This window comes from Marmota marmota, unplaced genomic scaffold (genome assembly GCF_001458135.2).
Source record: "Marmota marmota marmota unplaced genomic scaffold, marMar, whole genome shotgun sequence".
Classification (NCBI taxonomy): Eukaryota; Metazoa; Chordata; class Mammalia; order Rodentia; family Sciuridae; genus Marmota; species Marmota marmota.
Genome location: NW_025999932.1, coordinates 28,207,324 through 28,233,022, shown reverse-complemented (window position 1 = coordinate 28,233,022; position 25,699 = coordinate 28,207,324). Strand labels below are relative to the sequence as shown.

At 36.8% G+C, this 25,699-nt stretch overlaps 1 protein-coding gene across 8 annotated transcripts in view; it reads left to right on the top strand.

The window, feature by feature from the left end:
- Stard13 (StAR related lipid transfer domain containing 13) overlaps positions 1–25,699 on the top strand; it is a 484,966-nt gene that overhangs the window by 391,660 nt on the left and 67,607 nt on the right. The window lies entirely within an intron of this gene.

The following is a 25,699-nucleotide window of genomic DNA, read 5'->3' as shown; positions in this document are numbered from 1 at the left end:
CCTTTTAAAAAAATATTTTTATTAGTTGTTAATGGAACTTTATTTTATTTATTTATATGCGATGCTGAGAATCAACCCAGTCAGTGTCTCACACATGCTAGGAAAGCACTCTACCACTGAGCCACAACCCCAGCCCCCCTGAATCTTTTTTAGTTTATCTTTCTCTTTAAAAGTCCATCACTCTCTTTCAGAACATAAACTTACTTACGAAACAATCCTGCTATTTATATTTAATACAATTTCCTAAGTACTTGTTTTCAAAGTTGGACTTGTACTGTGTATAGTTGTTTGTTATATCTGAGTGGTTTGTACTCACTGTCAGATGTCGTATGTTTTATTAGGCCAGGATTTGTCTAATTCCAAAGGGAAATAAAATAATGATTTGGAATGATGAGATTCTTTGAGAAATAGCAAAAAGTGTTAAGAGGGATCACAGGTTCCGTTTATTGGAAAAGAAGCAGTTGTCTTATCATTTGCACAGACAAAAAGGGATTTAGCTTGCATTGGTGTTAAGAGGCTGTGTAGTCCAAACCAGAAGTGGAAGTACTGGCAGAAGCAGAAACCACTCAGTGTTATGGCCCAATATGGATGTCAGAGCTCTGTAGCATGTGTGGGAAAATGGCCACAGTCCAACGTCTGGAATCATTTATCTTCTGCTAGAGTCTACAAGACAACTGTTTTATGCATTTTACAGAATTCCTCGCTGATTGATTTCATTTACATGGAGCGGGTGCAATGACGGATGGTGGGGACAGCTACATGTGGGAGAAGTATTGATCTATTTCTGTTTTTCTGACATCCTGCTCCCATTAGCGTCCTTAGCACCTTGAATGAGATTGTGCCGTTCCTAACAGCCATATGGTTTCAACAGGATCCTTTCCACACATTTCATAATGAAAGCCACATTACGTCTTTCCTTATTGGGGAAATCAGAAATTAAGAGTTGAAGGTTTGGTCTTACTGTCTTTTCAGTAGCTTAACCTATTTCCTGCATTGTCGATTTAAAAAACGAGGGGAAGAAAACATGAATAGATAGAGGTCTCTGTAAGCTCCAGGCAGCCTGAGAAGTCATATAGAGATGTGTGTGTGATGATCTTTAGGAAATCCTGGAACATACTGCTATTGATATACTGATCTGTATCTACACGCAAGGGAATCATATTTGCCAGCCAGTGTATTCTGTGTGAGCAAACGTCATGTGTGCTAACAGATGCTGGCATGTGACCGCGTGGTATCTGGTCCTCTTTTCTAATGTGTGAAAGAATATTTGCCCACTTCTGACAGGATCCATATCAGATCTTATGGAGATTTTTAAATTTGTCACAAATACCAAGAAAACAGAAGCTTCGAATTTCAGCCACTAACTTTGTGACCTTGAAGAAGATAATTAACCTTTTAATAAATCTGTTTCACTACTTAAAAATCGAATAAGTGATTCTAGCCATCTCTGTCACCCAGACACTTTAAATGTCTACGATATTTATACTATTTCTTGTGCTATTAGTTTTTAAAAATTATCTAAGCCATTTATGAAATTGCCTCTCTCGCCTTAGATACAACTTCTACAAAGCACTAAAAAAGCTGGAAAACTCTGCATCATTAAAAATAAAATTCTATAATCTTGTATAGTAGTACTTTCATTTATAGTAGCCCTCTTGAAGCTACTTGTACCAGTCTTTTTTTTTTCTGTGTGTGGAATTATTCTTTCATTTTCTCATCACAATTTCCAGCACTGTGAAAGACTAGCCATTTCCTCAAACAGGTTGAAGTTTTAGAAATTGAGTTAAAATTGGTGCAATATTGCTTTGATTTATCATGGTTGATAATTTTTAACTTTTTAATGCAAAGAAAATGAATGATAGTGCAAATTAAGATGTCTGATATTTTCTTCGAATTAATAGATACAAACATAAATAAGTATGTGTGTATATATATATGCCATATAAAAATATTTATATATTCAGAAAATGTTATCTTTTAAAAATATTCCTATAAAAGTGGTAGTGTATAAAATACTAAGAATCAAAGATAGAAACCATTAGTTTGTTTCATTTTAAACCATACTCATTTTAAGTGATAAAATGATAGCTGCTTACTGTACTGCAGAGGACATCAGAAGTCAGATGTCTCCCTATCAGCTGCCACACCAATGTGCTGTTCACAGAACCAGGGGCTTCTTCATCCAGTACAGGACATATGGTGGCCCTTCGGAAATGGGAAGCATGGCAACACGGTGAGCCACTCCACTCAACTGTGTGACCTTAGGCAAATAACTCGACTTAACTGACCCCCAGTTCTGCTGCAGTAAGGGGATAAGAATGTATACCTTACTACATGAGGTGGTCAAGGGGGTCCACTGACATCATATGCACAATAACTCTAAAGCCACTTAAAGTCAATAATGAAACTTTGACGGTTTCTTTCTTCCTGGAATTTTCCTTACTTCCCTAATAAATTCCACACATCATTCAAAAGCTTCTTTGAACTCTTTTCTGATCTCTCAAATATGTCTTTCTTTTAAGGCCCTGGATCTTGTCCTGGGAAGAATTAACTAATTTTGTTCCCCATATTTGTTCTTCACCATCCAGCAACTGACCCTCATTATTATACTTTGCCTTTCCATGTCTCCCTGCTCTGCTCCTTTCATTTGTCTCAGCTGTAACTCCATTACAACACTCTCCTTTTCCTCCAAAGCTGCTTTAAATATCGCAAGTCTTGAAGCCTTCTCTAAACATCATTTAGAGCCCTCTTCATTCTTGGTTCCCATGGTGTAACTTCGAATCAAATCCTTATCTTGTTCTATTTTGTCCTTTATTTACCCATCTTCCCCCTTTCCTCAAAGACAGGGGATCTGCAATGCTTCACTAATTCCCCAGTGCTTATCATAGTTTCTCATAACTAGTTGACATTCAAGTCATGTTTGTTGAATGAATATCAACACAGATACATAGCTAGATATGTTGTTGTTTTTTTTAAATCTGCCCATCTTTTTGTAAAGCAGACTGGCGATATTTATTAAGACTCTCTGATCCAATAACTCTTCTCCTAAGGAAATAGTTAGAAAAAAATAGACAAAACTTTCTGGAGAAAGATGCTTAGCATAATTGAATCATAATATTATTCATAAATAATATGAAAAGTGGCAAATAGGTGATTAGCACAATTTTTATAATCTAAATAATCCAAAGCTTGCCTGACAGATTATATACTAATTACATTGGTCCCAATGACTATCCTTCTTTTTAAGATACTTTTTCATAGAACCATAAACTTGGAACAACTAAGTTTAGCAACTTATTCCCAGGCTTTTGACTTCACTACTCTAATTATTCTTTTTTTTAACATGTTGAAAATAAGGTAACCTTTGAGGTCAAAATTTGAAAGCTCTTTGAAAGAACAACAATCTTAGCATCAAAAAAGTTCTAGAAAGCCAGAAGGGCTGTATCACTCATTTTCTTTCAAAAAAATAGACTGTCATTGAGCATCTCTCAGTGACAATTTCTACTAAAATTCTAACAGGTTGAAGTTTTCTCTTAAACTGAGATTAAAAACAGTTGAAAAAGAAAACTTGAGTCTACTTGTTAAATGACTACGATGAAAACTATGTAAATGATGGAAGGTTTTTATAATCTCTCATTTAATCTCTCTTTACATGGAATAACTGGCAGAGGTAAAGCCATTTTATCATAATAGTGTCTGCATGTTTTATCAGGACAAACCACAGGAATACTGGAACTAATCTGCCACCAAATCAAGGATGTGTAGCCAGTTGAACATTGAACTGACTTAGGTACCATCCATCATTTACCACTATGTTTAGTTAAGGAAGCTTTCTTTTTTCAATTCTTAGAATAAAGCTTATAATGCATCCCCAGTAATAGCACACCACTCCATGAAACTCTCAATAGAGAGGCTAGAGCAGAGGATTTCTGATGGGCAAGAACATTTCCTCAAGAGGACTTTCCATCTTGACTTAAAAGTGCCTAAAGGCATGTGCCCTCTTTAAAGATGTTTCTAGATGGTCCTGTTTGGGTGTATGTTTGTTGTGTGCTACAGCATAAATGATGCAAGTCCTCTGTCCACTATTTAAATGGCAGGAGAATGACCACTTCAGATATGAATAAAAACACAGCAATAAGTATAAAAATGAATTCCTGAGTGGGATACAGCTAGGCAAACCAGAAATGTCTATGTAGACTGTTTGTATGTGAAAGTATCAGGTAATGGAATCCTGAGAGATCAACCCTACAAGATGCCTGAATCTTAAGAGGAAAGTTCTTTGAAGAGGCCTCATTCATTTTCAGGGAAGCTTTAGAAGACTGAGGAGTGACACCTTCATAGGATTGCATGCTAGCTGATGAGTGACTTGCTAGTGTCTTCCATAGATACCTAGTGGGCAGCGCAAGGCTGAAGTTGGTCAGTTTTCTGAGCTTGGGTTAAGCTGAGCTGGTTATGGAGGCTAGAAGTGAATGAGAGAGCAAGCTGCTAGCTAAAGGACCCATTATCTTCTAAGGCCAAGGAGCCCTCACAGGAGGTCAAGGAAGGGTGTGAGTGCTGTCAACAATTGGAAGGGAAAGAGGTGCAAGGGGTCGGGGGTGGGGGGCGCACAGAGTTACCCTTCACCCTCTGCAGAGGGGTCTCCTGTGAGACCTGTTTATTCTGTACCCGGCAAAGGGCAAGAGAATCCTATCTGATTTTTTTGCTCATGGTTCTAGAATTCAAATTCACTCTACTTCCTCAGCAAAGATTGTGCTATTAAAACTCCTTTGGAATTATTGGTTCTCTGCCACCCATAAGACATCACTGATTTAGGACAATCTCCTGAGAAATGTTCTCTCCACATGTGCTTATTATCCTTCAGCCCAGACCATTCGTACAGGGGCCAGCCAGTGATTGGCTATGTACATTATGAGAACATGCCCAGTGAAGAGAAACCAAGCAAGCAGCTGAGATACAATTTCTAGAATTAACCATAAATTATCCCATGAAAAGAACCCTTATGTAACACTAAGTCATCCCAACTGGTGTTCTTTGGGCCTTGCAAGCACTTGAATAAAACCACAAAATAGTTAAACAACAATAGTGGGAGTTCAGTTTAAATAAAAGCAGTTTATATTTTTAACTAAGGATCAGACTCTAAATTAAGTGACCCTTCTGTGCCAGGCAATACAGCAGAGAAAAATAAGATATCTCTGTCTTTAGTTAAAGTGTCCTGCTCCATGTTTGTTTAAGCTACAATTTTAATTTTTCCTTTTGGATTCACCATCATTTGCATTTTTTAATGTTGGTGTATTTCTTCTACAAAGGAACTCAATGCTTGTCTTACTATAATTTTCTTGTCTTAAAATCCACAGCTAGTGACATTGTATATTTCATTTCAACAAATATTTACTGAGCATTTACGATGTGCAAGGAACTATGAAAAGGAAACAGATGTATAATGCTATAACGCCTTCTCAAGGATATTCAGTCCCATCCTGGGGACAGATATGGATGCAATTCAAGAAATAATGCCTTTCATGCTAATGAAAGCCTTAAGGCAAGGCATCATAGAGTACATATTTAAATCTAATTGGAAGAATGGGAAAGATTCACAGATGATATGAAGCTTGATCTAGAACCATCAAGGGATTTCAATCGAGGGCAAAGAAAGGAACAGATGCATCAGACTAAAAGATATGTAACTAAAACACAAAGACTTTCAAGTGTTGAATGTGTTCAAAAATAAATGAGTGGCCCCAGCATGACTATGCCTTAAGAGGTAGAGAAAGGTCACTATGTTGAGAACTAAGACTGGAAAGGGAGCTTGAGGCTAGATTATTTTAAGGTTTAGGATGTTATTTCAAAAATCAGGTATAGCTACTGACTCTCATAGGGAGGGTAGTGATTTTAACTGGTAACTTAGGACAAATATTCTGATAGAAAGAGAATGTCAGAAATAAAATAATGTTATTATTTATAGGTCCATTGCAATGATCTATCCATCTAACAAATACTAACGGGGTAAATACTATGTGTCAGGCCTTATTTCAGGCTATAGAGATATAAAAATAAGCAAAATAAACTTTCCTGTCCCATGGAGCTTATGGTGAAATGGGAATTGAGATGATGAGCAGCACAAACCAACAAATTGTGTTCACTCTAGTGATACAGTATAAAGATTGACAAACAGTGCCTATAGTTTAACTGTGGCTTGTTGATCCATTTGGCAAACATATATAAGCACTGTGAGTAACACTGTGATGAATGATGAGTATCAGAGGTGAAATATGCTCACTGATGGAGAGTAAAGAGAATATTTATAAATATATGAAGTTTGGTCCTTAATCAGATTTTGGAGAATGAGATGGCATAAATATTTAACTCTTGACAAGCCCACTTCCTATATAAACAGGTTTTACTAGGCTGATTCTCAAATATCTAGTTCTTTAACCACCAGCCCCCATGTCAGTTGTGCTAAACTCACTTAGAATTAAATAACTGTATTCTTCAATAATCAACTCTACCTAAATCTGCCTGTAAAGCTGATCCCCATTACGTGTACGTTAAGGGTGCCTCAAGTAGGAGATGCATGTACTGTGAATAGACTCCAGGTGTGCTAAGGGACCTGCTGATCCCCTTGGGTCTGGGGTAGCCAAAGGCATCATCTGGTAACCTGGGGCTTCTAGAAACCTAGTATTTTATGACAGTACAAATGTGTATGCCACATTGTGGAAAAGGTCAGAAACATGCAATTGGAGATGGCACCACAATATCTCCTACTCTGTCCTTGCACAGTGACCCCACTCCTTTTTGAATATACAGTTGTCCTCTTTATCCAGGGTTTTGCTTTTCACGGTTCTAGTTACCCATGATAAACCATGGTCAGAAAATATTAAATGGAAAATTCCAGAAATAAACAATTTATTATGGCATTTGCCAGTAAATGGATGGAGCTGGAGAATATCATGCTAAGCAAAATAAACCAATCCCAAAGCATCAAAAGCCGAATGTTTTCTCTGATATATAGATACTAATTCATGATGAGGGCAGTTAGGGAAGAATGGAGGTACTTTGGATTAGACAGAAGGGAGTGAAATAAGGGGAGGGGAGATAAGAGTAAGAAGGATAGTAGAATGAATGGAACATTATGACCCTATGTGCATATGTGAGTACATGGCCTGTGTAATTCTATATCATGTACAATCAGAAGAAAGAGAAGTTATACTCCATTTATGTGTGATGTGTCAAAATGCATTCTACTGTCATGTATAACTATTTAGAACAAATTTTAAAAAGAAATAAATAATAAGTTTATAAGTTTCAAATCGCATGCCATTCTGAGTAGCATGATGACATCTTGAGCCATTCTACTCTATCCTGCTTGAGATGTGAATCATCACTTTGTCTAGTGTACCCACACTATATATTCCTATAGTCACTTAAAATCAGTATTCATCACTTAGTATCAGTCTCAGCCAATTGACTGCTGTGATATGACTGTGCTTGTACTTAGGGTTCAGGTAACCCCTGGGAATCTTAGAATTTATACCCCAAGTATAGGTGAAGACTACCATATACTCCTATCAGTAATAAAATTTTGAGCAGTATTCCTAATGCATCTATCGTTATGTACCTTCTAAGTTCTGTACATGTCCTGGTATCATTAATATCTCAAGTCATAAAGGCCAAAGTTCATTAACAAACATATAAATTCTAATCTCAAATTTTGTTCCCAGACAATTTTAAATTAATTCAACTGATTTCATGTCCACTCTCAATCTATTCTCATCAGTCTTACTTTGGTGATGTGACTGTTGTTAACAGGGCCAGTACCAGGAGAACAGAAATTTCAGCTTTGTTTTCTTCTTATTCGCGGCTGTTAAATTAATATTTTCTATTCATGGCTTCTCTTCAAGAATCTTTTTAAGTCACTTCTCTATTTTGTGAGGGTTAGTTTGATTAAAAGTAAAGCAGCATTACCTATAATCCTCTCAGTTGCGTACATGTAGACAGCACTCCATCATGATGTACAGCAATACAGTTCACACTGACCCTCAGAAACCACCAGCAGGCATGCAGCTTAAGCAAGGACACCTTGCATCAGATCCTGATATTGAATACAGGCTTTATTTGTTAAAAAATATTTAAGTAAAATATTTAAAATAAACACAAATGGAACATTTCATGTATTTATCTGCACCGCACTTGGAGACAGTTGTTCTCATATCATGTATCTATTGTCTACCTCTATAACTTAATGAAAAAAACATGTGCTTTTTATCTGCCAACCACACAGTACAGATCATCTCATTTCATCCTCCTAGCCACCTCTGAGGCAGAGCTATTATCTCCATTTCAAAATGAGAAAATGGGCTCTGTGAGATTTACTAACTTGTTCAGGGTAGCATTGCCTTTAAGAAACAGATTTAAACAGAAGATTTTTCTAGTCTTAACTGTCATCTTCCTTCTCCTAGGTAATTTTCATTCTTGTGTCTAAAGAACTAAGTTCTAGAAAAAAATGATGAAATTTGAGTTCTCAAGTCTCTCTTTTAAGATAATACTGCTGTGGGTGCTACACGGCAGCTGTCTGGCTAAAATTGTAGCATCAGGATAGTGGGTTTGTGTCTCTGCCACAAATTTGGTTGCTATGGAATCTTTCTCATAGGAAAATATTTGTCAGCTCCAGGTGGCTGGGACACCAGACAGACTTACTGATAGTTAGATGAACAGAGGCAATGATTTAGCAAGTTACAGGGTAGAATCTGAGAGAAAAACAGTCTCCAGAAACTTTGATGAAGTAGGCTACAGATGCTAGGATTGTGTTTTGATTGCTAGAAAATTTCAGCAGTTCTGTTACTGAAAGAGAATGGATAAGTCCATAGAAACAGGACATTGGTAAAATAGAGTTCTTTCCTGTGGGGGAAAACATATTACATTAGAATAAGTGGATGTATTGATGCAGTAAAATTAAATTGCTATGTCCAAAGTGGTGACAAAATTAAGCATTTTAATTGTTGGTCATTGACTTCAAGCATCTCTGTAGTACAAATTCATTCTCATTGAAGATGATTACATCCAGATAATGTTCTCTTCCAGTAAGAAGTGAAGAACAAAGGAAAATAAATAAAACACAGTTTACTAGAATCTCATAAAAGTTCTTGCATAAGAAGTGGAGAAGCATGGGAAAATAGGAGTTTAAAAAAAATAAAAACAAGTTTTTCCTTGAAGTTCCTGCAAGATTGCAGTTCACATAACATATTGGTATGTGTATATGTTTATACAAGAGAGAACTGTCTCACCAGAAAAATGTGAATCAGAGTTTCTATGGTAGCTATGGTTGTTTTTTTAGAATGACTAAGAGCATATATAATGTCTTATATGCTTTTATAAAAAGCAGTTTATCATTTATTTCTGTATATTTAAAAAATTCATTTTCACTTTCTCCAAAGAATCTTACATCTGAGGGTTGAAAAACATATTTTTTCATCTTAATTCTTTATCATTTTGAATTTGTCCATTCTTTATCATTTTGAATTTGTCCTACATTCTGCCCCACACTAGCAAAGCACATTGAAAATTGTTCTGTTAACAAACATGATAAAATTTTTTTGTTTTGTTTTTTGGGGTACTGGGGATTGAATTCAGGGGAACTCAGCTACTGAGCCACATCTCCAGTCCTTTTTTATATTTTATTTACAGACGGGATCTCACTGAGTTGCTTAGTGCCTTGCTTTTGTCGAGGCTGGCTTTGAACTTGTGATCCTCCTTCCTCAGTTTCCAGAGCCACTAGGATTATAAGCGAGTGTCACCCCATCCAGCCATACTTGATAAATTAATATCTAGTCCATATTGAAGCAATTTCCTTCTATAATAAGTACTTTAAAATATATTTAAGTATAAATCTACTTTTAAATCTAGAACAAATGCTGATTAACCTTATTTAGGTATTCTTAGCATAAAATGATCCACATTTACAACATACATAAATCAGAGATTTTTGTTAAGATTCAGTCAAAATACTCTGAAAATGTCAGTTCCATTAGCAAAGTGAATCTCATAGCAAAATATTTCCAAAATGAAATAGTAACCATTCCTCCATATTTATATTAAGATTTACTTACAAAAACTTTATTTAACACACAATTTTAAGGAAATGTCTGTTTTTAAAAGTAAAGTATATTTGTGGCTCAAATGTCACTAAATAAAAATGTGTTTATTAAGCATGGGCTGTGTTCATTGGTCTGTTCCTGTGGCTTTTCTGCTGAGTTTAGTCCATTAAATGTAAGTACATAGTAAGTCAAAAGGAACCCGAAAGAGTGTGTTTCAGGCTCTTGCTTCTAACTGCAAGAATTCTTTCATTTCCCCTGTATAGGTGAAAATAAGCTCTAACAATCTTTGAGGTCTCTGGGATCATTCTAGACTAGTTACTAACAGAAAACAACAACATGAAAATCTCGCTTTACAGGAACATTTTTGCTTCAGCTCTGAAGGGGAAAATGCATAATCCTATTACACTTAGTTATCAGCACCATTTGAAATGCTGGCTGCCTTGATAATCACCATGGAGCCACATAGGACTTTGCTAGTAGATAGCTAAATTTAATTAATCACACAGATGACTGGATAAACCTCCTCATGTATTTTACTGGTCTATGTACTTTATCTCCCCTGCCCCCACAAGTTCAAGTTTTTTTTTTTTTGTTTTGTTTTTTTAATCTTGTCTTCCTGATGCAAGTACCATATAGCAGCCAACAAAAACAGCAGCAAGACAACTCTGAGAAGCATAGTTTGGAAAAAGGTGGAAGGTGCTGAGCTCAGGCAGATCTGGGTTTGAATCCTGGCATTGTTGCTGTTCCTATGCATGCTTTCCTACTGCTGTGATTTTCCAATTGCTCATCTTAAAGTGGTGATGAAGAGGAAACAGCATACTGTAAAGGGCCTCATGCTGCACTTGTCCAGGCAAATGTCCAGTAACAAACTGTTAGGATGATATTCTCATTGTTACTATTCCTCATCTCTTAAAAAGCTCTTAGAGATGGATGGAAAATCTAGTGTTCCCACCTAGAACATTCTGCAAGGCATCGAGACCTTTGGAAAAGCAATGCTTGATGATTCAACTTTTCCTCCTCTTCTTATCAATAACAAATTGCATTTTCATCAGTGTTTGCTCTGCCTTTTTCTACTACGCACTGCTACTATCTGGCACAGTGTTGAATGTGTATGGCTAATGGATGATTGTGTAGTTAAATGAATGGAGAAATTACATAAACAATACTTTTCAGTTGCATTTTATTTATCATTTTTACTCTACCTTATTTCAAGAGGATTTGGAAAAGCTTTGCTATTTTTAATTTACTTATTCATATAAGTTATGAATGAAGAATAGAACTAGAGCAGAAGCTCTTGTTTTGAGGTATACAACCCTATGGGTGACCTTGGGCACATTACTTAACCTTCCTGAGCCTTAGTTTCTTCTCTATAAGATAGCAAGGGTAATATCTTTTAAAAGTTTCTGTGAGGATTAAATGAGCCATTGTACAAAAAGCACTTAGCATTGTGCCTGGCACATGATATAAACAATAACTATGCAGACAACTTTTAGCAGAATATTTGAACAGCATATACATATGATAGCACTCAAAAAAAGAACCAAAAGGATTTTTGGGGCCTTATAAAACCTCTCTCACATAGTTTATATCAAGAGAACCTTCCAGAATATGCCTAAAAAAATAAAAACCTGCAGCATCTTAATAAATCAAAACCTTCAACAAATTCCTGTAATATGTACATGATTATGATCAGCAAATTAAGGAATAATGGAAGCAAAGTTACTAATAAACAGTTTTAGCTTCTAAGTAGCATACTCCCTATTTAGTACATACTGTGATTATATAGCAAATGCTTATCTCTAGTCAAACTAAAAAAATACCTAAAGCCATTCACATGCTCTAGAATTTTTCTTTTGCCTTTTTAATAATAAGCACTTAGTGAATTGCTCCCAAGTTTTACCATGTCAATTTGTACCTGACAGTGTATCAGGTGATCCAAGAACTCGTGAAAAACAGACACTCAAGTTCACAGACTTCTGTAACTTGATTTCAGAGAAAGCTGTCCAAGCCATGTGCATTGAGGGCCAGACTGCCTGACTGATTTGTAGTCTGGGGGCAGTCCAAGTTTATTTACCCAGACGTTTTAATAACTGTTTAATAGTAACTGGCTGTTTTTAAAAATGCAGTTTTATGCATCTCCCCAAACTCAGAATCCTGCTTTTATTCTCATTTTTATAGAATTAGATTATACAACAAGAAGAGATCAGAAATGATACACTTAACAATAGAACTGAAAAAGAAAGCTAATTGGGGTTGATGTCAGAGACCAAGACACAGATGTTGAGGCTGTGGTCTCTGGGGACTTGCAGCCTGCTGTGTCAGAGACCACACTATGAAATCACATCAACCATTTGGTCAGGGATCGCCAACAATTCTTTCCCAGAAACCAAGTGTTAGACAAACCCACATTCATATGAGTTTTTCAGTTAGCATGGGTGTAGCCATTGTCTGAAATCAGATAGCCAGGACAAAAGGTGCATGGTTTATCTTCTCTAGAGTTCCAAAGTGGCATTGGTTTCACAGATTTCAGGTGCTATCAGCCTAATACTCCATCTTACAAATCATAGAATTTTAGACTATTCCAAGATGAAAGAGACTTCATCTTCCTTGTGAGAAGACTGAGATTATATGGAGGGTCAAGTTCATGACAAAGGCTGCAGAGCTCCTTAGCTGTTTCATCAGATCCTCTCATTGGGCACCTTTTGAATGTTTAAGCTGTAACTTATTCTATAAAGTCTTTGCCCTCCACAGACTCTTTTTTTCTATTATTTTCTTCAAGAAAATTTTTATAATTATAGTAAAAATATTTGAAATATTGTGCATATAATCTGGTAACCCACAGTTGTCTAATCATCAAAGCTTCTCAATGAAAAATACAATACAGTTAAAAACCTGAGAATTATGTGTATTACTTTTGACATGATTTCACTTTAATGGCTATTAATGCCATAACTTATTAAAATTAAATTAAGCATACCTTGTAAATTGCCAAATTCCAAAGTCTTTTTTTGAAACCTGAGTATTATAATAATGCGTTGGAATAACACTGAGTTTGTTTGTTTGTTTGTTTTTATTGTTGTTTTTAAAGGCTTAGATTTTTTAAGATTATTTAATTTATATTGGGCACATTGAGAAATGGGTACAATATTCCAACTGTATATCCCTTATTTTTGATCTGTCTTGGTGGTAGTGCTAAAAGCCACATGTTTAAAGACATGGGGTTTTGTTTTCTTGCCTGTCTCAGTAAATCCTCAAAATATTTTTTAACAAACCACACTTGGCTTATAATAAGCCCGAGCTTGCATGCACTACCCATGACAGAACTTGTAGCCAAAAACTTATTCATCAGCTCATGTAAACTTACCAGGTGTTCACAAGATACTTAGTACAATGAGAAGGTGGTTTTGTCCCAGAGGGCAGTGGAAAACTAAATTTAAAATAACAATAAATCAAGAGTTAGTTTCAGGGTAACCATTTTAACAATAGCATTTAAAATTATTTAGAATGGGTTGAAACTGAGAGTAGGTGGGTTTTAGATGGTACATTTCAGTGTATTAAATGCCTGCCAAAAACCCAGGCCCCCTAAGATAGGCCAGAAGATGGGGAGTGCACATAGAGAGAACAATCCTATAGATGGGAAGAGTAAGTGATCCAAGCAAAATATTGTACTTAGAAAGGTAAAATCAAGAAAGATGTCATAGTTTCTGATTTGAAAAATAACTGTGAACCAGGCACTGTCTGAAATAAAAGCAAACTAACAAGTACTTTCTGCCTTAGAGAGAGGTTCATGTCTTCCACTCTCACTGCCTCTCTTTTTTCTTATTACTAAAAGTTGGTTATATCCAGCCATTAAATACTAGTTTTAAAAGGTTCAGTCACTTTGGAAATTCCAGTCAAATTATACATGAGCCTGCTGTCACCTTGAAAATACACTAGAGAAATTTTGTAAAATTTTGATTTGTAACTTTTTCTTATGATTTTTTTTTAGACATCCAGCTATGTGTAATGTTACTTTTCAACAATAAAAAGCAATGAAATGCAACATTTTTAAATGACAAAGTAGAAGCATAAACACAGGCCTGGGACTCATTGACTCTCAGTCCCATTACCATAACAATTAGTTTAACCAAATAGTCTTCATACTCTTAAGCCTATAAATCCAGTTTAGAATGAAAATAAATACAAATTTACAGAGGATTTTGTGGATTTAAGAAGAAATGTCTTATCACTTGTCATTTTCATGGACTAGTCTAACAAGCACAAAAACTTTCCACATGGAAAGAAGAGAGAACAAAAAATTTTACCCACCTACTACATATCCCTTGGGGAATCTGCCATTGAAGTGTAGAAAATTCCAAACTGCTTTTTAAATATATTTGAGTCTTTGAAACTGATGAGCAATGAAGCAAACCTGTTCAGTCAACCAAAGTAGTTTATTAGAGGAGAAAAAAATAAAACCTTTTCAAAAGAAGCTGTTTCACAATCTATTTTAGTGTGGTGCTGCTTGAGAGTTGGATACCTTCCATGAAAACAAAAGTGGACATAAAAGACAAAAGAGTTTGGGAATAATATCAAGAGTGAGGTTGAGACACTGTGTGTGTCCGTGTGCGTGCGTGCATGACACATATATGTAATGACAGCAAAGCATTCCCAGAACTTTTCCTGAGAATTAACTGTGCTCATTTTTACTTTGATGTGCCTATTCTTATAACTCATTCAACATTCATTATTCCCATAAATGTTGAATCCAAAACACACTACTCTTTTCCAGGCAGTATAGTGGCCACTGGGGATTCAATGTCAAATACAGCAGAGATTCCTGTCCTCAAAGTGCTTATCATCTTAACCAAGAAACTCTGATTCACATTCAGGGAGACTGAACCTCTGCCAACTCCACATGTAACTCCTCAGGTCACCTGGGCACTGGCACACCTACTGTTGGCTAGAGAAGTAGAGTGCTAGAGCCCATGGCAGGCTCACCCGTGTACTTTTGGCCAGAACTCCTTCAAGTGGCCTAACTACTGGAGATGCTGAGAATCTATAGTCCATGGGTGTGTTTGTTAAATAGTTAGCTTAGTTTGTTAGATGAGTTTTTCTGTCTTTGCCACAACATTATTTAAATCTTAATTTAAATTTGAATTTAAAATTCAAATTTTAATCTTAATTTAAAAGAAATTCATAGTAAAAGTATCCTTTTGTTGAAAAGTGATCTGGAAATCTAAGATTCATACAATAATTCCATTTTATTAATTTATAAATTAATAGTTAATGACAAATGAGGGTAGGAGTCTCAATAAAATGCATGGCCATCCAACCACTTTCTTGTTAGTAGGTCTCAGGTTTTTTTGATCGGGCTTTTCATAAATCTAAGATTGATGAATTTGCTTATTTCTTTTGCTCTCCATTCTTCCTGAAGTTGCAAATAAGCAGTGGAAAGGTGAAGAGTACAATAGAGATCCCAGAGGTAAATCAAATATTAAATAATACACAACTCAGGTCAGTACTATAATGACAATAATTATCTTCTAAAAATCAAGAGTTGGCAGCATTTGGCAACTCCCCATCTGACTCTGATGTTCACTCTCTGCCTGCCTTCCTGGCAGCTTCCTGCCTCCCATCATTCTAAATCTCATCACATCCTTTGGTCAAGACTCTTACAAAAGTTTAAAAGACAGGAAGTGACTCAGTGGTTCCCTCCAGGGGTCAGGTGTGTGGGTAGTGAGAGTAGGGAATTCCAGATTAGACAAGTAACTCAGATGGGAGGGTGACTGGACTGGAACGTCAGAAATGACACTGACATCAGCACAAGAGATCCTCCTCCACTTTCCCAGACAAGTATCTCAAAAGGCTGCTGTGATCTGTTTCCCACCAATTTTCACAACAGGACCAGAACAAGGAAGTGCCAACATGGAACCTAAGGAGAATGGTTGTCAATACTTGAAGCAGAGTTTCATTTCAGATTTCTGGCAAAATTTATTGAGAGTTCAGTTGTACCTGAGGTTTAACAAATAGAAGCCATTACGCCAAAGAGAATATTAAAACTTAGAATTTGGTAAGTCTAAGATGTTTGTGTGTGTGCTGTTTTGGGGATTATTAATTTCAAATATCCTAAATTAGCTACCACCATTATTATGTTCTAAAATGAAGTTATGGAATGCATAATAAATAATGTAAATAGAAACCGCACTTGACATTGTAACGTTAAAATATTCCAGAGGCACTGTATTGTACTTTTTGTACCGAGGAGGGAGAAGTCTCTTAGAAACATCATCTTTGCTACTTTTAGTCAACTGTGGAAGGTCTTGTTTTATTCTGTGGTGCTGTGGATGGAACTCATGCATACTAAGCAAGTGCTCTACTATGGATCCATAACCCCTCCCCTCAGAATGTTTTTAAAACTGCACTTATGGTCTAAAAGGGAATTTAAGAAAAGTTTTGGAAATTTGAAACAAAAGATTAACCATTGGGATTACAATGTGACTCTTAAACTGTTTCTTTATGAGAGTTCTGTTTCCTACTAAAAGACTGTTGATAATGTGGATCAGTGGAACATACTCCACCTTACAGTTTAGTCCTGTCCAGGGATTTAATTCATTAGAAAGTATGCGGTTCTTTCTATTCCAAATGGAATCATTTCTCTATGGGACTTTATTTCACTTGAGACTATGATGCAAATCCATGGTGTTCTTTTTTATGTGAATGAAAACAATGAGGAAAGGAAGTGTGGAGGCTTGGAATCTCAGCTGAGGCTCCCAGGTCACTTGGGAGCAGGGAGGCTCCCCTCCACTCTTAGTAGCCGGAAGCCGGAGAGAGGATGATCATCTGTGCCCTGCTCTAAATTTCTCTGAGCCTCTGTGCTGGAAGCTTCCTCCGTTCTCCAGGCAAATATTAATCAAGCCTCGTTGGAGTGCTATGCACTGTCCTGGTGCAGAGAATGCAAAGACAATGGCTGCGGAGGGAAACAGAAGAGCAGAATAAACTGAAAATTCCAGCTAGGGTAAGTGCTGGGTCAGAAGAACATGGAGGATAGGAAGTAGAGAAGGGAAAGAAGAGAAGGGCAAACTTAGCCTTGTGTGAAAAGAGTGGTGGACTTCTCAGGAAGGTAAAACTAGACCTGAGAAGTAAAGAGGCAGAGGGGAAAGGAAGGGTAAGAATCAGCTTGTCAGATGAATTAGGAGAAGGTCATTCTAGACAGAGGGAAGAGAACCAGCAGAAATGAGATGGGGTCCCAGGTGGCACTGCAGTTAGGGAACCTCAGGTTGGTAAACATTACTGGCTAACATCACTGGTGTCCCTGGCTTCCAGGGCATGTGGATACAGAACAACATGCCCAACCTGTGCTGAGCTCAAGAATTGCATGCCTTCCTTGGATATTTGGATTTTACTTTGAAGCGGTTTCAGAACTGTGAAAGGTTCTAAGCAGGAGAGTGGGTAATCAGATTTGAGTTCTGTCTCTGAAGTTATTTCTTTACATGGTATCAGTTGCATTCTTGAATAAAATGCACAAGATCTCCTGCTAGTTTATGGAAATATATTCAAGAACATCTTTATTTTCAAGCCACTTTATGTTGCTGAGCAGAGATTCTGCCTTCATCCTGTGATCTTAAGCTTAGCAACATCAGCATCCATTGTCTGTATGTCTCTTGGTTCTTTAAGGTCAGATATCTGGGTCTGCCATACTGTCATCCTGGCTTGAATGGAATCAGAATTTGCCTGGTACATGGGGAAGCTGTTATCAAAAGTAGATGAATAGGTCATCTCTCTAAAAGCAAGATTTGTCTTTTAAATTTATATCTGAGCTTCTTCAATGAGGCAGAATGCCCAGGAGTCTTCAGAAGATAAAGGATAGTAAATCTTCTTGAAGTATCAGTGTTTCTTAAATTTGAAGAAAAGTTTTTCTGTATTAAAATAAGTGTTAGCATCTTATATTCCAGCTATGTGTAGAAGGAAATGTCAAATATATTCACTGGAAGTAGACTTTTATATTCGGGTATGTCAGTAGAAAGAGGTGAAAAGCATTCATTTCAGTTTAAAGTCATAGCTTCAATTGCCACAATGACTACAACCACCAAAACCTGTACTGAGCCCTTATTTTCAGTTAATTCACTGTGCTCAGACTTCTGACCTACAGAATGACACGGAAGTTTTAGTCACAGAGCACAGATCAAACGACAATTCAATATGGCCAGAGGCCATAGAGTGGGGTGACCAGAAGTGCTATAAGATTTAGGGAAGGCTTCTTGAAGGAAGTATCTGACCAGCTATACCTTCAAGGAAGAAGTTTTGTCTAAGCAGAGTGGAGGATCTCCTAAGTAGGCCTCGCTGGTTTAGTGGCCAATTACATCACACATTTTCCTTTGCTCCTGAAAATCAAAATAGTCAAACTGAATGTGGTTATGTTGCAAGGGATGGGAGGCATTAGTCTAATTAAAAGCATCCCACATCTCCACTTCCTCAGGGAGGCCACTGTGGACTGGCTGACTGATTGCCTGAGAGGTAGGAATGGAGCAGCTGAGGGAGTTGGATTTCCTCCAGGGCACATCCTAGGACATGTGGGCAGTCTAAACTCAACTAGTCTCAGATCCACACAGAGAGGACCTAATCCTTTCTTGTCACCAGAACTGCCCTCCTTTTCCTGGGCCCTCCAGACTGGAAATGACTCTGGACCAAATTTGACTTCCAAGCACTATTCCAAACCCACATCTGGAAAACCTCTAGGCTGCAGGAGATTTCATGTCATTGATTTGTTATTGATTAAGGCTGGGGCCTGGCACTCAGCCCAACCTCAGCCCCAGCAACAGTAGCAGCAGACTTTTCAAATAGATTGGAACAGAAAGCTATGAAACCTGGCACGTGCTCCTCTACTTCCTTAAATCAAACCAGGAAAGGAAAAAGACAGCAAGAGAGATTTTTCAGGGGGTACAATGTTCCTTCTCCAAAAACCTTTGACCAGAAGCATCTTGGAGGTCCTTTTCCAGAAATTAGTCAAGGGGCCACTGTCCGTTCTGGCTGGAGATTAATGAAGTGCAAGAAAAGTACTTCCCAGCTCCTCCTGAATTCAGCACGCATGGAGAATGCTCAGACTCCACGTGCACTGCCAGATACTTGTGGTACAAAAAGTGACTAAGGCAACTTCAGCCCTTGAAAAGGTTATGATCTCATGGAGAAGGCAGACATGCAATGAGAACATTCTAGGATAATGTCATGAGAACTTTTATAGATATATAAAAGGCCAGAGAAAAGCCAGGCCAACCTAGGATTCAGGAGATAATGTCTAGGCTAAATCACAGTAAAAGGTAAATGAGAGTAAGCAAGGAGAAAAGATGTAGAAAGAATGTGACAGATGAAAAGATGAAGGACAGGAAGCAGCCAGAGCACAAGCACAGGATGTGGAACAGCAGCCTGGGCTGGGGAGCTCCAGATGGTTCTACGCAGTTGGATGTGAACTCCCAGAAGCTGGCAGCAACTGAGTCTTGGAAGCACTGCAGGCCACAGTGGTGGGCTGGCACTTTGTTCTGCAGATGTCAGGGAGGCATAAAGGAGCTTTTAGAATGACCATAAGTTGAACTTAAGAGATGCAAGAAGGGCAAGAACAGATGCATGGAGACCTGTTAAGACTGTTGCAGTAGTCCTGGGTACAACATGAGTATCTAAACCAAAATGGAAGAAATGGAGTTAAGAAGGAGAATAGGAGATTGAAAAATATATTTAACAAGCATAGTCACCAGGCCCTGGTGCTTTGTAATAACAACATTGGGACCGAAAAGGGAAGGAAGATGCCCCAGGTGTTAGACTCATAGAACTCTGTTCAGTTTATTCATTTTTTTAACCAGATGCTTCTCATATAACCAAGTGTTATCTACAGCTGTGTTCTTTAAATGAGGGAGCAAAAAGTCAGGGAGTGGGTATGATTAGCAATTTTTGATGGGACCGGATAGGACAAAAAATGTCAGATGGGCTTGCATATATAAAATACATGCAACAATAAACTATTATTTTGTGAAACTTTGTTTCAGTCTATATATGTATAAGTATGCATGTGTGGGTGTGGGCATATTCATACTATATGAAATGTATTTCTTACATTGACCACAAAAAAAGAGTGGGATCAGAACATTTGAAATTACTGTGGAATTCTTTTTCTATTGTCGTGACTCAACTCTGAATTATTTTCAAGTATGAGTATGTTCCAGTCAGGTTTGATCATCTTAAAAAGGTGACTGATTCCTTTATGAGAAAACAGGACAATCTTTTTTGCTGTTATTCTTTCAAGACTAAATCTTGCAGTTCTCTGTATGCTTGGGATTTCCAAGGATTGGATAAAAAGGGACAGGAAATTGGGAACGGAGCCAGCAAAAATGATTATCTCAGTCAATGCCAGGACAGTGTCAAATGTCTTGCCCTTCAGAAAAAAGGAATAACATCAAGATATGCAAAGACCCTCCTGCCCAAGGATATCTACAAGCATGTACCCAGAGGTGAAATCACAACTGGAATGTTGTGATTTCATTTATGTATTTCTTTTTCATGTATTCTCATTGAGGGTTTTACAATTTGCAAATTCTTTCACATTTTTCCATGTTGAAAATAGCCCTGTGAGTTTAGAGGGACCTTAATATTCTGAGAGATGTTTGCATGTTTATTGGCCTACAGATCTATAAATATTTTTCATCTTAATATAGTCATTCATGCATTTAGTCAACATTCATTAAATGATAACCATTTGCAAAGCTTTAGGCTAAGAACAGGAGTTGTAAAGATGCAATCTGGCTTTCAATCTGATAATGTGTACCTGCAATGTAATAATTTAAGAAGATGCAAAATCTGCATATTTATTAAAAAATACTTGCAGTTTTACCTAGGACATAGTTACAGAATACCTGTGCCATGAGTGTGTGTCTATGTGTGTGTGTGTAAGACAGAGATATTATTTGTCTGTTCTAAAATCAAAATCTGATAACCCACAGGGAACATAGTAGGACAAAACTGGCACTCTTTTAAGCCTCCAAGGTTTATGAAGTTTTCTTTCTTGGGCTAAATATTTAATATGTTGGAGGTAGGATAAGCATACCACTTGATGAAAGCTAAATAACCTCAAGTAGAAAAAAAGCTCGCATTCAGCAATGTTTGTGTACAAAGGGCTCCCTGGGCCCTGAATTCCACACAAAAATCTCAACTTAAGAACACTTACATCATGCACTAGCTTGAGCAATACAGATTTCATCTGTTTTTTAAAAATTATGTATCAATATTTTATTTTTCTTTATTTTGGGAAAACAAAAGGTTCAAAGAGGACTAAATTTTCTGTTTAGCATTAAGTATAATTTGAGCAGTCATTGACATTAATTACAATCATTTTAAGCAGAAGAGCAGTCTTTGCTTTTAAATGTAAGTGATTTGAAATATTTAAATGAATTTTCCAATTCCTTTCCCACAAAGCAGATCCCTGAATACACACCTAGGATGTTTTTAATAATGAGAGTGACCTTGGCAGAAAGCTTACCTGGAAGATTCATGATCTCTTGAGGTCAGTGACCTTGGGCTCCACATTAAACCCCCAACTTCTCCCAGTCACTAATCCACAGGAAGCCCATATCCTTCACTCACAGTTAACTTATTTGTTCAGGTTTTTTTTTTTTTCTCATAATGTGGAAAAATAACCTTTTGAAAACATTTTCCTTAATGAAATCCACATGTCTGATACAAATTTCTTTCCCAAGATTCTGCTATGTTTAGTTATGTTTTAACACATCTTTGACCTTGGCATCTCCACATATCAGGCACAGGATGGCTAATATTTTACTTATTAACTGGTGAGCATATTGTATACAATAATCACAAAACAATCATCCTCATCCTAGTGTTCATATCCCAAAAGTAACAGCCTTTTAGGATAAGGCCCTTATTGCCACCTTCAAAGTATCACATTTCATTTATGACTCTCACGGCATTGTGTTAAATAGCATTGCATGGTGTGAAGCATGGCTTGCTTCATTGTAGAGCATCATTTAACAGAAAGAGTGTAACAAAATGTTCTGTAGAAAATGAATTGCCTGTTACATATTTGTCATAAGAAGAATCTGGATGCAGGTTGATGGGTACTCAGAGCCCCAAGGTTGTCCTGCAGGCAGATGCAAGAGCTAAAGAATCTACTGCCAGGAAGGCACAAGATTCTCAAGAGTCCAGGTCCAACACAGTGGGCAGAAAAGAGTTGTCTACAGCAAAACATTTGGCTAACCAATTAGCTCAAATCTTTCATCATCTGCCAGGTTGTTGCTGCTCACCTTATTAAAAATGCCCCCTCTTGCTACCAACTATAGGGGACATTGTCCTTCTCTGGGGAGCTAGTAAAGCCTAGACCTTTGTTTTTCTTGTTCAACTAAGAGACCTACAGGGCAGGACCTGGCTGCCCATGGCCTTGCATTCTCCCACAGTGTGTAACAGCAGGGTTTCACATCAGGGGCACCAAACAGATGTCTCTTGAATAAATAATTAGACAAATTCCTCTACATATAAAGGTCAAATGAAGAAGAACTGAGTGGGAAGTATCAGAGATCAGGAGAACCACTATTTTCTATTACAGAAAAATAAGAATAAGCACCTTTACCATAGTAGGTGTAGCATAGGAGCTCCAGGTGCGTGTTTAATTGCATTACAGTGAGGTGATCATTTAATTCTCATGACAACTCTCTGAGATAGGTACTATTGTTTAGTCCCACTTAATAGATGAGGAAACAGGCCTGTTGAAGGTAACCTACCTAACCTCGCAAAGATAAATGAGAGGTAGAGCCAGAATTTGGACTTGGCCCTTGCTTGTAATCACTTCATTCTGTGTTGCTTTTCTTGTATCCAAATAGTGTACTTATTATGCCCTCAAATACAGAAACATTTTCTAGATAAACTGACAGCTTCTCTTTAAAAAGTTAATATGTAAAACCAAGTATTTGTATTCAATAAGAGAAATGACTAGAGTTTTATTTAAGTACTAGATATGCCACTTGTTAAGAGCAAAATGAAATTAGAATACTTCTCCATTTAAAACACCCCTTTGGGCCAGCCTCAGCAACTTAGCAAGGCCCTAAGCAGTTTAGCAAGATCATGTCTCAAGAAAAAAATTTTTAAAGGGGGTACAGCTGGGATATAGCTCAGTCATCAAGTGCCCCTAGGTTAAATCCCCAGTACCAAAATATAAAAAAAATAAATAAAATTTCTAAAAATCCTCTTTGTAACAATAATATTAACTTTGCATAAAAAATGAAATTGTCTTAAGTTGTGCTTTTGACAAATTTACTGGTATTTATAAATTTGGGTTACATTGTGCTTTTGATTATTTAAATGATTTGAGTAGTCATATAGACTACAAATATTCATCCAGTCATTAAAACAATGTGTAGAGTTTTTCTTTATCTGGTCAGTGTGTTTGTTTTGTTTTCCAAGTGCAACCTTGGAACTTCAGCAATCAGGAAGTACCAGTTTGTTGCATAAAGTGTACTGTATCTTTGAAATTGACTAAATACATATGCAGGAGGTCAAAGACAAGTAAAACAGCTGTTACATAAAATCTCCACTCTTTAAATACCTAAGAGGTCCAAAAAGGAAGAAGTGGGAACATGGTCCAAGATCTAACCTTGACTTTGAACTTCCTGATTTATGTTAGTTTAAGACATCCCTGTAGCATCATTTAAACATAGTTCTGTGTATGAATAAACTTCTACTTGGAATTTCCTTTTTGAAGTTTGCTGAGAATATAAATCAAAACCATATGAGATGCATTTTAATCCAGAATGTAAAATAACATGAGAAATGTCAACTCAGAAGTAGTCCCTGAAATACATTCACCAGGATGCACATTCTGAAGAAATTCTTTGTTTAGAATGAAAGCCTCCGGAGAACTGGATTATTTTGAGCCCATGATTATAGAACCCTTGATTGATGAAAAAAAAATATGTTTTTAAAAGTAATGGCAGTAGGAATTTACTCAGTCATCTAAAATGTTTGAAAGGACATCTGTTGGTATTGTCAAGTGAAAAAGCAGATTACAAATCTATTTAAAGATTATTATAAAATAGATAGTATAAATGTACACACATCTTCATAATAAGAGTATGAGAGACTATATGTATGCCAACTAAAAGTTCATCTTCGTGGGGATTATCCCCTTTCCTTTTTTTCTTTTTTCTTTAGTTTATCTTTTTACTCAAAATCAGAAAACCTAAATCACAATCCTCCCTTGGTATCATAAAGGGACTTATTCCAAGATACACTTCCGCAAACACTTAGATCTATGAATGTTCAAGTCCCTTATAGAAAATGGGTCAATATTTGCACATAATCTAAAAACATTCTCCTATACACTTTAAATCATCATTTAATGACATGTAACACCTAATGCAATGCAAATGTTATGTAAATAGTTGTTGTACTGTGTTATTTGGGGGATAATGACAAGAAAAAATATCTACACATGTTCAATATAGACAAATTTAGTTTATGAGTATTTTTTTTATCTGACATTGGTTGAATCTGCAGATGTGGAACTGACACCTGCAAGTCTGGTATGTTGGCCCTTACAAAGAGCCAACTATATATTTGATTTTAGAAAATAAGTGTATTGTCTTTACTTGATAGCCTTCTTGTTTGTCACATTGCCTTATTTGAATGCAGCTGAAACCTAGTGCTATCCCTTGCTGGGTGGCCTGGAGTTGGATCCAACAGATTTGAAGCCTGCACACTACCCAGGATTTAGTGTCATCCTGTAATTAGCATCACCAAAATGTTGCAGTAGTGCCCAATTGCTGGTACTTCAGTAAAGGAAGAATCTTTGGTGGGTTCAGGATGTGGTTTAATGATAAAGCACTTTCCTCACATGTGGAGACCCTGGATTTAGTCCTCAGCACCGCAAAAGAAAGAAAAGAAGGGAAAAAATGGATACTTTCAAATTGCTGGTTCAATTTTTGTTCTCTCATCTTATGAGTATACTTAAGCCTTGGTTACAATATGTCTGCATAAGTGAATCTCAAGTATAGATTTTGCTACTCCTCTATTAGATTTCATTGAAGGAGGAATGTCAAGTCACTTTCTTCTCAAGTCTGTTCTTAGGGAAAATTATCCTGTTATACTTCCTTTTATACCTGAATTCAGTGAGTATTTGCATAAGCATATTAGCCAAGACCAGCCAAAACTACATTAGTAAATTTGTTATGTCTCCCAAAACAAGAGAATTAAATTATATTCATATTATACCTCCAATTAAAAATAGTTGCATATTTACATGAAATATACACCTGCTATTTTCTACTTTGTTCTCAACTTAAAATTTGAAGAGGACCAAGCTGGGCAGAGTGGCACATACTTGTAATCCCAATGACTGAGGCAGGAAGATTGCAAGTTCAAAGCCAGCCTCAGCAACTTAGCATGGCTCTAAGCAACTTAGTGAGACCTTGTCTCTAAAAAATAAAAAAAGGCTGGGGATATGGCTCAGTTTTCACATGTTCCTGGGTTCAGTTCCTGATACCAAAAAGAAAAAAAAACCTCTTTTTGAAGCAGCCCAATTAAGATTTGGGAGTAATGATTTTTAAGGCCTAAAGAATTCCTGAGAATTCAGAGTT